Source organism: Bubalus kerabau, chromosome 4 (genome assembly GCF_029407905.1).
Source record: "Bubalus kerabau isolate K-KA32 ecotype Philippines breed swamp buffalo chromosome 4, PCC_UOA_SB_1v2, whole genome shotgun sequence".
NCBI classification, from domain to species: Eukaryota; Metazoa; Chordata; class Mammalia; order Artiodactyla; family Bovidae; genus Bubalus; species Bubalus kerabau.
Window position 1 is genome coordinate 94770024 of NC_073627.1, and position 17087 is coordinate 94787110.

The 17087-nt window shown below is 37.5% G+C and overlaps 1 protein-coding gene and 1 pseudogene across 1 annotated transcript in view; both read left to right on the forward strand.

Annotated features, from left to right (window-relative positions):
• FREM1 (FRAS1 related extracellular matrix 1) overlaps window positions 1–17087 on the forward strand; it is a 273665-nt gene that overhangs the window by 76085 nt on the left and 180493 nt on the right. The window lies entirely within an intron of this gene.
• LOC129649995 (general transcription factor II-I-like) lies at window positions 13299–16763 on the forward strand (annotated as a pseudogene).

Here is a 17087-nt window from a genome sequence, read left to right on the forward strand (position 1 = left end):
CTGACTGTCACCCTAGTTGCATCTGAGACCCTGAAACCATCTTTGAGATGTGTGTCTTATTGGTGCGCTTCCTCCCCTCCTTTTCTCTTGTTTCTCTTATGAATCTCTGGCTGTTGATTGCACAAGATGTGCTTTTGTTCCCCATTTGTTGCTTGGCTTCAGTATGCTGTCTCAGTCTTCTTAAATGTCACCTTCTCAATATTTTCTTCCTATTTCTCCCAGTGTTTGTACTTTTCCATTTAAAACAAACACAAACATGGCAACTCCTGCAGCCTCTGGCAGCTGGCAGTCTGCGTGCCTGGCTGCTCCCACCTTGGAGGTACAGATTATCCTGGCAGACTGCTGAAAGCTGTTGCGGCTTAAGGAGCAGCTGGTTTTTCTTCTCTCTCTCTTTTAAAAAATTTAAACATTAGTTTACTTTCACTTTTATTTATCAAATTAATGTATGTTTCCTATGGTAGAAAATTTGGAGAATTAAGTCTAAAGATCTAAAAAACAACTGAAATAATTTGTGCAACTTTCTCCTTTATAGTCAACAACCAATTTCAGCTCCAGCAATTCCTACTTGTATGGCCCTGGGTTACTTCTTTTCCCTGAGTCTGTAGCCTTATATGTTAAAGATGGATGACAACAAAAACCTGATAGAAAAAATGGGAAAAGACATGAAGGAAAACTCACACAAAAAATATAAAATGCCTGTTAAACATGAAAAAATATTCAATTTCACTCATAAGATAAATGCTGCTGCTGCGTCGCTTCAGTCGTGTCCGACTCTGTGCAACCCCATAGACCGCAGCCCACCAGGCTCCCCCGTCCCTGGGATTCTCCAGGCAAGAACACTGGAGTGGGTTGCCATTTCCTTCTCCAATGCATGAAAGTGTAAAGTGAAAGTGAAGTCGTTCAGTCGTGTGCGACTCTTCGCGACCCCATGGACTGCAGCCCACCAGGCTCCTCCGTCCATGGGATTTTCCAGGCAAGAGTACTGGAGTGGGGTGCCATTTCCTTCTCCAAGATAAATGCTAATTAATGGCAAAAATGTAAGGCTTGACAGCACACTTTGTCAGTGAGGCAGGGGACAAGTAGGTGTTCTTCAGTATTACACAGCCTTATAGAGGGGAATTTGACACTTCTTACACAGACTGCATTTTGTTTACATTTTGTTCCAATAATCCTGCTGCAGAGAATTACCCTGAAGATGTATTTTCACAATATGATATATATATGCCCAATATTACTCATTGCAACATTATTCACAATTACAAAATATTGTAAGTAACCTAAATCCTCGAATATAGGAGATTTTTATTGAACAAAACTAGGAAATATTTATATTAAGAAGACCATGCAACTTTAAGAGAGCAAGGATAAATAACTTCATAAACAGAAGAAAAAGCAAAGGAAAACTGTATATACAGTATAACACCTTTGTATAAGAAACATAGATAATAATAAAATATACGTTGTAAGAAAGATCAATCAGAAGCGAATGAGATTGATTACCTACAAGGGATGGGTAGGAACAAGGTAGAAAATATAGGAAAGTGAGTATATTCTCTCATGTAGTTTTTTGATTTTTGGCATCATGCTGTTATTTCACTTTCAAAAAATTTGCATCAATGAGAATATAGTGGAAAAAAACCTTAGAATATAAATAGAAGTAGATGAACCCAACATTCAAATAAATTAACTCAGAATGGTGAAAAGGAGCTAAATTAATTATCTTTGAACATGGTAATTTTGCTATCATCAGTCAAAAGATAAATTTGAGCTATATGTATTAGGTTAGTTTTTTTGCATTGTATGAATTTAGCAATTATGAAATTACTCTCTGTATATGGTGGCACTGAACAGGTGAGTAAATATTAATATACTGATTTTGCTGGCAGCCAGAATTCTCACAGTTAGGGGAAAGGGATATAGACAATTACCTATAGATGTTACAATAGTAAGTGAAAGTTTGATGAATGATGCATTTATACATACTCTCAAAGAATCATAAAAAGGTAACTATAGGGGACAAATCTGGCTGATACTACCTGACGGCTTCAGCCTTCTTTAGCATCTCCAGTTATGTGGTAAGCTGCCATCACGTACCTCTTGATACGATGCACTGAGGACGCAGTATCACATATATGGTGCTTCTGTCAAACGTGAAAGAAAATCCGTGGGGAAATTTCCAAAGCATATGGCCCATGCGCTTAAATCATGTCTGTGCCATGAAAAACAAAAGTTGGGGAAATGCTTCAGATTAGAGATGACTGAAGAGACACAACATCTGAAAGCAGTGAGTGATCCTGGATTGGATCCTGGATTTGAAAAAAATTGATGTATTGGACATTATGGGGAGAAGATCTTGTATTGCGTGAGTGTGTAATTTCCTGACATGATCACTCTCCTGTGGGTGTGAAACAAAATGCCTCTTCTAAGAAAATACACAATGAAGTGCTTGGGAGTAAGGGGACATGATTATACAAGTTACTCAGCTTGTTCAGAAAATGTATGTACATGTGTGTGTGTGGAGAGAGATACACAAAAAGAGAGAGAAACATGGCAAAATATTAATTGGTAAATACAAGTGAAGGGTACAGAGGTGTTCTTTGTAGTATTCCTGTAAGTTTTCTTTGTGTGAGAAGTTATTTCAAAAGAGTTATTAAAGTTAAAATAAAGACACAATAAGAGTACTTAGGGTATTGGTATAAGGACTAAATTGAATAATCTAAAAAATATTTTAACACAGGGCCTGGAATAGAGGGGAAAACTCAATTAATTGCTAGATATTATTGAGCTAAAATGAATAAATCACTATAGTAATATTTTATTACTATAGAAATTAATAGTCACTATCAATATATTAACATCAGCACATGCATCAAAACACTTGTTATCAATATTATATTAATATTTGATCTATATATCATTTATTAATAATAGCATTTATACTTTAATATTAACTACTACTACTATCAATATATAAATATTTATTGTTACAATACATGATTTTATTAAAATAATATACAATAATTATACTTTTTCACTTAAATTATATCATGAGTGATTTTTAATGATATGTGATATTGTTTGTACATTTCACAATGAAAATCTTTTCTAACTTTGAGTGTTTGTTATTTCTACTTTTATTTTTTAATTCTTTTATAAGTAACATTTTACTGATAAGTTTATAAAATAACTTATAAAAAGTATAAATTTCTGTCCTTTTTCCTGATTGTATAGGACAAGGAGTAATATTGCAAAGTCAAAGGGACAAACATTTAAAAAACTTTGGTTAGCTGCTAGTAGTTTTCCAGAATGATCTTCCCCTTTCTCTCTTGTACTGGCAGGCTATAAATGTATCTGTTTTATCTGTCCTCATCAACATTGCATGTTATCAGTTATTTTACTTTTTAGAAGGAGCTGATTCTTAGGAATTAAACTGGTTCTGAATGGTAGAATTTTGTTAGTTTTTAAAACTTTCCACTTTATACTTTGTTTATGGTTTGGGGTTTCCCCAAGAAGAATTATCAAAAACATCCCAATGAAATAATTCTTTAAAAAAAGATGAGCTTAGTTGGTCAAAGTAATAGTGCAACCAATGTAGACTGTATGGTTTCTATATTCACTAGGAAAATCACCAAGAAAACTAGTTTCACAAGTGCTTGGACCTCAGATAGATTTCCCAGGAGGACAGATAGACATGGATTCAAATCTTGGTTCTTTCATCTACCAGCTCCTGGCTTTGGGCAATTTATTGGACTTTTCTAAGATTTTGTTTTCTACTGGCAAAGTAAAAACTAAACCACCTTCTTTATGGCATTTTTGGGAGGATTAAGAAAGGTAATACAGGAACTGTGCCTGTAACTTACTAAATGCTTTATAAATATTAGTTTTAAAAATTATCATGCAATTGACAGTGTTTTCAGTTATAATCTTATAGGAAGTGAAGCAGTGGATGCTGCAAGCTTATAGGTAGTTTCTCTTATCCAAGTCAGGAGAATATTACCAAGGTGTACCTAAGAAAGGGCATTTTCTGTGAGGTTAAAAGTTGTCCTAGGATTTGGATCCATGACTCCAGTGATCTTAGTTTAATAATACATTGAACCAAAGGTCTGCAGGTCAGATGACCACATCCGAAATGCTTGATTATGTTCCTACACTTGCCCAAGAGAGAGACCACCAAAGAACAACTTTTGCTAATTTGATGCTGACCAAAGACTTTTAGAAAGGAGAACCTTTATTTGGTTCGATTCTGAAAGTAACAAAACTAACAGTTCTATTTGTATTTAAAAATGCTGTCAAACAGTACTTAGATTACTTAGGAATCAGACATGTTGGAGAAGATATGGCCATTTCCAGTTTCTTTAAATCAATTTTGACTTGGGATTAGAATGAAAAAAACGTACAATATATTCTACCACCAAAAGAACTCTTCACAGGGCAATTGTCTGTTTTTAACTGACTGGAAAGAAAATATATGTCCTCCACCGCTAGGTTATCATTGTGAAACTGGATTATCAGTTGTAAAAATGCTCTTAATTTAAGGTTTAAAGGGAATGGATGTTGAAAAATTAAGTTTCTATTTATCTTTCCAGGAAGCAGTCATCATAAAATGCATTCCCTTGCCTCTTGATAGTTAGCAGATGCTTCTACACCCCCACAAAATATGCCCCCAGAGCCTTAGCCTATGAAGTAGGATCTGCCACAAATGTCTGAGGATATTTACTTGGCCAGGATTTATGTTACACATTGAAATCAAGTCTCATCTTAAAGGAAATAATCTATTTGATTAATATTTATGCATACTCGTGAATAATTTGAAAACATATGCTACGAATTTCTAGGGTAGAGTGGTGAGACAATGTGCCAAAAATATGCATTGATGCATAGGCATAGAAATGGAGCTTGTTTTGAAAAAGAAATTCCATTCCTCTTTGGATAGTGGTTTTTTTCTGAATTCCCTTTTCAATCTGTGGAATAGGGTTCCATTAATCTACATTGATGATAACTCCTTTAAAATGTTGAGATAAATTCAGTTATACCTGAAGATACCAAGGTGAAGGGTCTTTCTTTCTGGGAACTTATGGACAGAGATGGGAAATCTCTTAGCTACGCTGGTAAGTGGCCTCCCTAACTTGTGGTCCAGGAGTGCTCCATGTGGTGGTAGTTCAGGGAATACGCTAAAGTGGTGCAGGTCACATTTTCAAATCTTGCTTTATCTTCAGATTCTCCAATGATCAAATGGCCCAACCTGTGACTGTGGTGATTGGCCTTTCAAGAAGGGAACTTATGATTATTTTTGTGAAAACTGAATTACTGCTGAAATGTTGTGACTTGCATGGAACAGAGTACCACTTGCTGTTGACTGATCATTCCCATGCAATCTAAGGGCACTTCATTAGGAGACTGAGGGATTTCTCCCTTTCTACTCTTTTGTTTTGTTCTTGGCAAGTAGAGTGTTGCAGCATTCTGTTATACAAACAGCTCCAAAGCACCAAAATTTGGCAAATTTGTCACCTTCCATTGTAATCATGATGGGGATGGTTTGGGATTACTCTAATTGAATATAAGAAGATCGTTTTAAAACAAAAATTCTTACATCAATCTCCATTGCAGCCCTCAAACTTCCCTGCTGCTAAGTCGCTTCAGTCGTGTCCGACTCTGTGCAACCCCATGGACAGCAGTCCACTAGGCTCCTTCATCCACAGGATTATCTAGGCAAAAATATTGGAGTGGGTTGCCATTTCCTTCTCCAAACTTCACTACTTCTCCCTAATTCCAATTTTAATTATACTACCAAAATGACTAGTACATCTGAATATTTTCAAATTAAAAGTTGGAAATGTACACTTCACATTTGACATTTATTGGGAGAAGTCTAAAATGCTCCATGTTAGTTCAAGGCATTGACATATCTTAAAAGTGATGGATAATTATTAATAAGTGTTAAAATTATTTTATATTTAGGAATATTTGAAGTCTTTCTAGCAACCTTATTGTTTACCTATGTTAAAGATTCTCCTTGATCCACCTAGTCCAGTCTTTTCAATTTATTGGTATTTCTGTGAGTATAGAAATAATAGAACTTGTCTTTATTATTTGTTTCTCTTATTCCAACTTATTCCCTCAAACTGAAGCTAAGATCCTTGTCTGCTTAAAGTCAGATCACCTTAGTCAGCAAAGAGGATTCAATTTTGTATTTATATGCCATTTTAAATCATGGCATGCCATTAATCTCAAGTAGAAATAGAAGTGTCAGTCATTACCTAATCATCCATTTAAGAAATTAATCATATTATAGGGGAAAATTCATCAAACTGTGCAGAGCATTAGAGAAAAAAGTAAAATTATCAGTATACCACAAAACAACCAATGGTTGATCTCAGAAAATGATTGTAAAATCTGACTTTTATAATTTAAAAACTCACTTGGGTCTCTTAAGGTATTTAACTGCTACCAGTTTGCTGTGTTAAAGAGATGGCTTCTATTCTTTTTACCCAATATATAAGCTTAACATATAGTTCTGTCTCAGAGGATATATGTTTGCTTCTAATCCAAATTAGACCATGCTTACTTTTAGTGAATGCAAAGACAAAATAGACGTCTGACTTTTCTTTATACCCTTGAAGGATAAAGATACTTCCAGATAATTAGCTTCTCTTAAGAGCCGTTCAGGTTCAGTGAAAGTATGTTTTAGAGAGAAGATGATCTTGGTTATTTAGAGTATTTAGATACGATTCCTTCCTTCTGCTTCATGGAAAGCGCATTAGATAGGGTACCATAAACATCTCTATTCCAATCCTAGTCCAGCCAGTTGGACACGAATTTCTCTAGGTCAGTTTGCTCTTTGGTAAAATCAGAAGGATAATGCTTTCTCTATTCACCTCAAAGTTTTGAGGATTAAATAAAATCATGAATGCAAATATGGAGTCATGAACCATAACACTATTTGTGGAGACAGGAGAAAGTATAAGCTCTGTCATCTTTAATTTATTCCTTGCTTTCCAGAAGCCCCGTTTCCTTTGATTCAATCTTGGCTAATATAACCACAGCTAAAGCCAGACTGTTGATCCAGGAATTGTTACATAAGGATATTGGGAATGTTTGCAAGATCAGTAGTTCTCAAACTTTTGGTCTCCAGGGTTGCTTTGTACTCTCAAAATTTTATTGAACATCCTACAGAGCTTTCATTTATGTGAGTTACACCTATATTTAGTATATTAGAAATTCAAACTGAGAAATTAACTATTTAAAGGAACAAAAGTAAACTTATTACATTACCATAAATATTCTGGTGGAAAATATCTATAATTTTGAAAGCAAAAAAACCCCCTGAGAAAGTGGTGTTTTATATTTTTTTGCAAATCACTTTAATGTCTAGCAATACAAAACAGCTGGATTTTCACAGCTGCTTCTGCATTCAATCTCTTGTAACATCACATAGCCTCTAGAAAACTAAATTTTATATCCATGAGAGAATAAGGAAGAGAATATCTTTAATACTGTAAAAATAATTTTGATCTCATGGAAGTCCTGAAACAATCTTGGGAACCCCCAGGTATTCCTGGCTACTTTTGAGAAGTGTTGGCTTAGAAGGTACTTAAAACATACATTTATCCTGCACTGTGATGAGGGTAAAGCCTATTAGAATGATACCTTAATCTGATTTAGTAACCAAAAGTGTTTTTTTCTAGGCTACCTTTAAAAAACCTGTTACTGACAATCTCCTATGAATTTAATAATTATCTTTTAATAATTATTCCTTTTTTAAATTGAATTGAGATATAACACTGTGTAAGTTTGTATACAATGTATTGACTTGATATATTTGTATTTTGTGAAATGATTACCACGGTAGTGTTAGCTAACCCCTTAACAGTTATTCTTATGGCTAAATATACTAATTTGTTTTCAGGGAAATGAATTTTCTGTACTTCACTTGTATATAAAGGGACTAAAAATAACTTTTTTATTGTTAGAGACCTATCAGTACTTCTCTGACAATGGTTTTTTGTGTATTGGTAAAATAAGATTACAGACTTATTTATTCAACCAATTTAAGAGGAACACCTTACTTTGAAACAAATGTTAAATGGTATTATTATTGTGAGTGAGACCCAGGAAAGTAAGAGATTCGCCTTAAGTCACACAGCTGCCTGTTGGGAAAACAGCAAATAGAATCTGATCTTTCAACTCCTTATTTAGTGCTTATATCATAACTAGTTCTTTACTTTATTGGAACTCTTTACTTTTAGTAGAAGCCAGGAAATGCCTCCACTTTCAGACCACTCAGATCGCTTATTGTAAATGCCTGCACTTTCCCCTCTTAGTACTCATCACATTCTAATTTCTAGCTCACTGTTCATCAGCCACCAGATGGTAAGCTTAATGCAGGCAGAACTCACACCTGCCTCGTTCACTGGTATGTTCCTGATACATAGCAGACTCTGGACAGGTTTTTATGGAGTGAATAGTGTTGCAATGAATCTGCAGTGAATAATGTTGTAGAATTGGAGTTAGGCTAGGTTTGACTAGACTTGGAAGTTAATGTAATTATTTAAAATCCTGCTTTAAAATGCTATAGCTAAAATATACTTTATAACATAGCAATTTCAGACCTGAAATATACCCAAGAGAAAATAAATAGTACATAGGTCCACCCAAAGGCAAATTCAAGAATGTTCACAGCAACTTTATTCAGATTGGTCCCAACCCAGAAAACCCCCCAAAAGGTAAATGTATAAATAAATTATTGAGTATTCATACAAATGGTATATTACACTATAATAAAAAAGAGAGAAACTATTAGTGAAAAGCATGGATATATCTCACAAAACTTATGTTGAGTGAAAGACACAAGATAATATATACTGTACGACTCTATGTATATTAAATTCAAGAACTGGCAAAACCCATCTATAGTTATTGAGACCAGAATAGTGGTCACCTTTGAGTTTCACTGAGTGAGGAGGAGGGTGTTGACTGGCGGGGAAATGAGGGAATCATTGAGGGTGATGAAAATATTCTCTGACTTGATCTGGGTTGTAGTTACATGAGTGGATGAGCATGCACATTCATCATGCTCTATACTTAAGATGAATGTACTTATATATACTTTACTATATATGGCTGGGCATTCTGGTTCTTTCCATTTCTTGGCAACTGTGAGTAATGCTGGTCTAAATGTGTCTGTGCAAATATCTCTTTGAGATCCTGTTTTCATTTTTGGGAAGGGTGTAGATCTAGAAAAAGGATTGTGGGATTATATAAGTCTATTTTTTTTTTTAAAAAGAACTTCCATACTGTTTTCTATAGTGGTTCCACCATTTTATAATCACATCAACAGTGCACAAGGGGTCCAATTCCTCCATGTGGAATTCTTAAAGACCACCTTTCCTCTTTGAGAAATTCTCTGGGAATTGTGACCAGAAGTACCATTTTTTACACTTTTGAATGTTAAAAATATACTTATTAGATGTAATTTTTCAGAGAAATTTTAAGTTCACAGAAATATTGAATGGAACGTATCACTCAAAGTGAAACATACAGAAATTTTTCTTATACTCACTACCCCAATACATACACAGCCTCCCCCATTCTCATATCTCCCACCAGAGGGGTATCAGTACCATCTAGATTATATAGTCTATATTAAGGTTCACTCTTGGTGTTGTATGTGCTTTGGGTTTGGACAAATTGTGAGACATCTATGTACTATACAGAATAGTTTCATTGCCTTAAAGCTTTTCTGTGCTCTATTTATCCTTCCTATCCCTTATTCCCTTATTCTTTTTTATTGTCTCCATAGTTTGGCCTTTCCCAGAAGTCATATAGTCAGAATAACCCAGTATGTAACCTTTCAGAATGGCTTCTTTCATTCAGAAGTATGCACTTAAATTTCCTCCATCTCTTTTCATGGCTTGATTGCTCCCTTCTCTTTTAAGTGCTTGAGAATTAATGCACCATGTAGTCAAAATAGAAAATAATTTTGTATTATAATTTGCTAAGAGACTCAAACTTAATTATTCCAACCACGAACAGGTAAAGATGATTATGTGATGCGATAGCAGTGCTAATTATCACTACAATGGCAATTAAATTACAGTATATAAATCTATCAAATTAACATGTTGTACACCTTGAATTGACACTGCATTTTATGTCAAATATATTTCAATAAGAAAGGGTTCCCATTGCCTTAAAGATTGAAACTGACATCTCTCATGGTGCCTGACTGTCCTGCCCAGCTGCTTTCCCATCCTTCTTCCCTGTTCCCATTCAGAAAGCCTTTCCCCACTCGAAGGCGTCCTGTTGTGTCAACATTCATGGCTCCCTTTTCTTCCTTAGTTGCCTCAGGGTTCTATCTTCTGCTAGAACTAGTACAGAAGATGACTCTCTTCCTTCTGGATTGTAAGCCATAGGAACTAGGCCTGGGCTGCTGGTGGTTTTCTTTATCACAAAAAAAGCCTCTATGTACCAGGAGAAAATAAAGTTAATATGCAAATTAAAGCAGAGACGAAGTTTATCAATAGAGAGACAGAGAGCTAATGCTGGATTTGAGCCCCAAGATCCATTCAAGGTATTAGAGTTGTCTAGGTCCAATGAGATAATAAATGCACGTAAGTAAAAATGTACATTAGGTGGTACATGTTCAATAATTGTTAGTGATCCTTAATCACATCTCAGTGTACAGGTTATTTCTGTTGTCTTGTCTTCTCCAAGTGCATTGTAAGGATTTTGAGAGCAGGCACTAGGTCTTACTTACTCATCTCTGTCCTTCCCAGGATCAGCACAGTGCCTGGCATATACTAAGGTTCAATAACCCTGTTGAAGATAATTAAATAGATCAGCATGTTCTGATTTCTGTCAGACACACTCATGTGTGACTTCAGCCTCAGCTTTCTAAACAAGTCTGGGGGGATTTTTTAATAGATTTGTGCCATTTACTCCTGAGAAAAACATCTTTTGCCTATGGGTATGTTCTGTTACTTTCAGTGTTCACTTCTTGGACTAACCTACCATGATTTTTTTTAAATGTAGCAACTATTTTTACTTTTTTGATGCAAAATACATTATCTTTTGAGAGAGTTGGATTTTTTTTTTTTTTTTTAAATCAGTAAGCCAAGACTCCCAACTCCTTGTATTAGGCTTCAAAAGATAAAACTGTCCTGGTGCTAAGCTTTGAAAGACCAAATCTCTCACAAAGATAGTTGAAATGTAAAACAACTCAAAACTAAATTGTTTATGTTGCCTTTGGTGTATTTCCCCCTTTTCCTGTAAAAGAAGGAGATAAAAAGTATTCTTGATTTTTTTCATGTTTTTAATAGGTACATGGAAATCCTAATGTCTGTTTACTTTAATGCTAGTGTTTGAAGCTGTGTTAATTATTAATGAGAAAAGTGCATTCATTCATGCAGTGGAATGAAATGAGTGTTTATTCTGATTTCCTGCCTCAGTGTGGTGAACAAATATGGAAATGATAATGCTAGGAGTTTCCACTTCCACAACCAATAGCTTGGAGTATGGAGGAGGGGAACCATGTTCTCAAATAGATTCTGTGAAGCACATGTGATTTGAGCATCAGTCCTCATAAAATGAGAGAACTTGAATCTTTCATTCTTTCAGTTCTCCAGCTGGACCATTGGCTCCAAACATAAAACAAAGCGCTGGGAGAAGGATTTCTTTTGTTATTAACAGCTGTCTTGCTGGGTGTGTTCGTGTGTCTATTTAGAAAAGGCTGCCCTTTCAACGTCTCTCCTGTCAGGACACTCTCTTCTGGCACCCTTATTTGGAAGATCTTTTTAAGATATTTTACAGGGAGACTTTTAGATATCTTTTAGAAATATTGAATATTTTTTAGATTTTTTAAAACAAATCTTAAAAAAAAACGTTTAAAAGTAAAAGTTTTATTTTCTTCCTTTCCAATCCTCATGCCTCATCATCCTTATTATTTTTTTTTTTACTGTATTGGGTAGGGTCTTCTACAATGTTGAATTGTGGTGATTGTAGCAGGCATTTTCTTTTCTTTCTTTAGTGGTTACTAAAATTTTGCTGTTAAGGATAAGATTTCTCATAGAGGTCTTTGATTGGGTAAAAAGATTTCCATTCTGGTCTTAGCTGGCTAAGAGTGTTTTATGTTTGTTTATTTAGTGAACGAGTGTTGAATGTTACTGAATACCATGTTTTGGCATTTATTAAGATGATCATATGGCTTTTTTCCGCCTTCAATATATTAAATTGCTAGATGTTTTTATTTTGAACTGTCATTACAATCCTGAAATAAACCCTATTTGGGTATAATATCTTTAAAAATACATAGGAAGATTAGATTTGAAGGTGTGTTATTTAGAATTTTGCACTTCTGTGTAAAAAAGTGATCTTGGTCTACACTTTTAGAATTTCAAGCAGAACACGTGGCTCTTTTTTCTGCCTTGCTGGGTTTATTTCATTCCTTATTATTCTATAGCCATCCCAAACTCTGAGGTCAGGAAATCTCTGCCTCTACAAACTCCCACTAGGTTGTGTTTCTGTTCTTTTCTCATACATAAGGGTGTTAATCTTGCTTTCATTTTATTTACTTATTTGCTTTAATTTGATCTATTTAAAGTGGACCCTTCCACTCCTAGCCAATAGTCTTTTGTGTTGCAGTGTTGTCTCCCATAGCCACTGGGTTTTATAAATTCAGTGGAGGGGCTTCCTTGGTGGTTCAGTGGCTAAGACTCCATGCTCCCAATGCAGGGGGCCAGGGTTCAATCCCTGGTCAGGGAACTAGATCCTGCCTGCTGCAACTAAAGATCCTGCATGCTGCAATGAAGATCAGAGATCCCTCGTGTCAAAACTAAGACCCGATGCAGACAGATAAATAAAATAAATATGAAAAAAAAGAATTCAGTGGAAAACCATCTTCACAGTAAGATGGATAACACTTCTGTGCTTGGTGTCCTCAGCAACACTTAAAAGGCACACTCCTATTTTTTTTTTTTTATATAGGCTTTTGGTGAAAGTGTTGAGAATGCTATATTCTACGGCAGTTTAACAAAATTGTACATATTTACAATCCAAAAAAGATATGGAGAGAAAAGGGGCCACTGATCGCCCCCCCGCTTCCCCGCACGCGCTCTCTAGCCATGGCCGCCCGCCTGCAGCGGTTACCCCGGCCTATCCCTCGGTTCCCCTGTGAGAGGATCTAGGCGCTGAGCGAGGCCCTGCCAAGGGCGGCCATGCGGCGGTGACAGGAGCTCGGCCGAGACGCTTGGGCCCCCTCGCCCTCTCACTTCCTGCCCGTTCATCGGTCCGTCTCAACCCCAGGCTGCTCCGCCGCGGCCACAGCTCGCGCGCGCGCGGCCCACATTCGCTTCCCTTCGGCTCCCCCTGGCCCCTGCGCTGCCTGGAGGCGGCTGCACTCTGGGATCATGGCCCAAGTAGCAGTGTCTACCCTGCCTGTCGAAGACGAGGAGTCCTCAGAGAGCAGGATGGTGGTGACGTTCCTCATGTCTGCTCTTGAGTCCATGGTTTCTCTGATCTAAATCATTAGACAGTACGTGAATCTTGCTTTGCTGTTTCATAAACGCTGCGTTTGGTGACAGGGTTGTCCAACTAAGAATGGATAGTGAAGCAAGAATGCACCCTCATTTATCACAAGTGTAAAGAACTGGCTAAGTCCAAGGCGGAAGTGGTGTGCATCGCAGTGTATGAAACAGATGTGTTTGTTGTTGGAACCGAGAGAGGACGTGCTTTTGTCAACACTAGAAAGGACTTTCAGAAAGATTTTGTAAAATACTGTGTTGAAGAAGAAGAAAAGGCTGCAGAGATGCATAAAATGAAATCTACAGCCCAGGCAAATCGGATGAGTGTCGATGCTGTGGAGATAGAAACACTCAGAAAAACAGTTGAGGACTATTTCTACTTTTGCTATGGGAAAGCTTTAGGCAAGTCAACAGTGGTGCCTGTTCCATATGAAAAGATGCTCCGAGATCAGTCGGCCGTGGTGGTGCAGGGGCTTCCAGAAGGAGTAGCCTTCAAACACCCTGAAAACTATGATCTCGCAACCCTGAAGTGGATTTTGGAGAACAAAGCAGGGATTTCATTTATCATTAAAAGACCTTTCCTAGAGCCAAAGAAGCACGTAGGTGGTCGTGTGATGGTTACAGATGCTGAAAGGACAATGCTATCTCCAAGTGGAAGCTGTGGCCCTGTCAAAGTAAAAACAGAACCCTCAGAAGATTCTGGCATTTCTCTGGAAACGGCAGCTGTGACAGTGAAGGAAGAATCTGAAGATCCTGATTACTATCAATATAACATTCAAGGAAGCCATCATTCTTCAGAGGGCAATGAAGGAACAGAAACGGAAGTACCAGCAGAAGATTCTACTCAACATGTCCCTTCAGAAACAAGTGAGGACCCCGAAGTTGAGGTGACTGTTGAAGATGATGACTATCCTCCACCTGCCAAGAGACCAAAGAGCAGTGAACCTCCCCAGCCACCCGTCACAGAACCTGCGAATGCCGACAAATGGAAAGTGAGGGAGTTCAACTTCGAGAAATGGAATGCTCGAATTACTGATCTGCGTAAACAAGTTGAAGAGTTGTTTGAAAGAAAGTATGCTCAAGCTATAAAAGCCAAAGGTCCTGTGACGATCCCGTACCCTCTTTTCCAGTCCCACGTGGAAGATCTTTATGTAGAAGGACTTCCAGAAGGAATCCCCTTTAGAAGACCATCAACTTATGGAATCCCTTGCCTTGAGAGGATATTACTTGCAAAGGAAAGGATTCGTTTTGTGATTAAGAAGCATGAACTTTTGAATTCAACACGTGAAGACTTACAGCTTGATAAACCAGCTTCAGGAGTCAAGGAAGAGTGGTATGCCAGAATCACTAAGTTACGAAAGATGGTAGATTAGCTTTTCTGTAAAAAATTTGCTGAAGCCTTAGGGAGCACCTAAGCTAAGGCTGTACCTTACCAGAAATTTGAAGCACACCCTAATGACCTCTACTTGGAAGGACTGCCAGAAAACATTCCTTTTAGAAGTCCCTCGTGGTATGGGATCCCAAGGCTGGAAAAGATTATTCAAGTGGGCAGTCGAATTAAATTTGTTATTAAAAGACCAGAGCTTCTGACACACAGCACTACTGAAGTTACTCAGCCCAGAACGAATACACCAGTCAAAGAAGATTGGAATGTCAGAAATACCAAGCTACGGAAGCAAGTGGAAGAGATTTTTAGTTTGAAATTTGCTCAAGCTCTTGGACTCACAGAAGCAGTAAAAGTACCATACCCAGTGTTTGAATCAAACCCTGAGTTCCTCTATGTAGAAGGCTTTCCAGAAGGAATTCCCTTTCGAAGCCCTACCTGGTTTGGAATTCCAAGACTGGAAAGGATTGTCCATGGAAGTAATAAAATCAAGTTTGTTGTTAAAAAACCTGAACTAGTTATTTCCTACTTGCCTCCTGGAATGGCTAGTAAAATTAACACTAAAGCTTTGCAGTCCCCGAAAAGACCACGAAGCCCCGGGAGTAATTCAAAAGTTCCTGAAATTGAGGTCACTGTGGAAGGCCCTAATAATAGCAATCCTCAAACCTCAGCTGTTCGAACCCCTACCCAGACGAATGGTTCTAATGTTCCCTTCAAGCCTCGAGGGAGAGAGTTTTCCTTTGAGGCCTGGAATGCCAAAATCACAGACCTAAAACAGAAAGTTGAAAATCTTTTCAATGAAAAATGTGGTGAAGCTCTTGGCCTTAAACAAGCTGTGAAAGTGCCGTTCGTGTTATTTGAGTCTTTCCCAGAAGACTTTTATGTGGAAGGCTTACCCGAGGGCGTGCCATTCCGACGACCTTCTACTTTTGGCATTCCAAGGCTGGAGAAGATACTCAGAAACAAAGCCAAAATTAAGTTCATCATTAAAAAGCCAGAAATGTTTGAGACTGCAATTAAGGAGAGCACCTCCTCATCTAAGAGCCCTCCAAGAAAAATCAATTCATCACCCAGTGTTAATACTACTGCATCAGGTGTTGAAGACCTTAACATCATTCAGGTGACAATTCCAGACGATGATAATGAAAGACTATCAAAAGTTGGAAAAGCTCGACAGCTAAGAGAGCAAGTTAATGACCTCTTCAGTCGGAAATTTGGTGAAGCCATTGGGATGGGTTTCCCCGTGAAGTTTCCTTACAGGAAAATCACAATTAACCCTGGCTGTGTAGTGGTTGATGGCATGCCCCCCGGAGTGTCATTCAAAGCCCCCAGCTATCTGGAAATCAGCTCCATGAGAAGGATCTTAGATTCTGCTGAGTTCATTAAATTCAGTCATTAGACCATTTCCAGGACTTGTGATTAATAACCAGTTGGTTGATCAGAATGAGTCAGAAGGCCCAGTGATCCAAGAATCAGCTGAGCCAACCCAACTGGAGGTTCCTGCAACCGAAGAAATAAAGGAGACTGATGGAAACTCCCAAATCAAGCAAGAACCAGACCCTACGTGGTAGAACTCTTCCCTCCCGGGCTTAAAGTATCAGTGGGTGAGAAGAGCTTTTCGGACCTGTTACTGCCCCAGGCTGTGTAATATACTTGTATAACAGAAATACCTTCTATACAAACCTTTTTTTCTACTTTTAGATAGAAATGTCTACTTTTTCAGCAGTTCTGTGAATTGAATTAAAGAGCAGAGTGACTGTAGATTTGGAATGGCTGGTTTCCTTGGGAATGTATTATAAGGATTTTACGGCAGTGCTGGAAGACGACAGGGAAATGGCAGGGGTGGAGCTCATCAGATTTTTTATGTGTTCAGCAGAGCCTTCAGCGACGGTGTTTGTTTTCCAATCAAGCGAAGATATCTCCTACTGGAACATCTCAGCTTCGGCAGTGAAGAAAACCCCTGTGATATAGTTCAGCTCTTTAGTTTTTCTATTGGAGAAAATCATTTAAATGACCCTTTTGTTCACGGCTCTCCTTAATGACTGAGTGAACAGTTAGTATCTGTATATTTGACTAAACCTTTTCCTAAGCTCTCTATCATGGTTCATATGTTTTTTATCATCATGAAAACACAACCATCAGGACCAGCTAACAGCAGTAAGAGGTCGGTAATCTCAGCGTGTGGC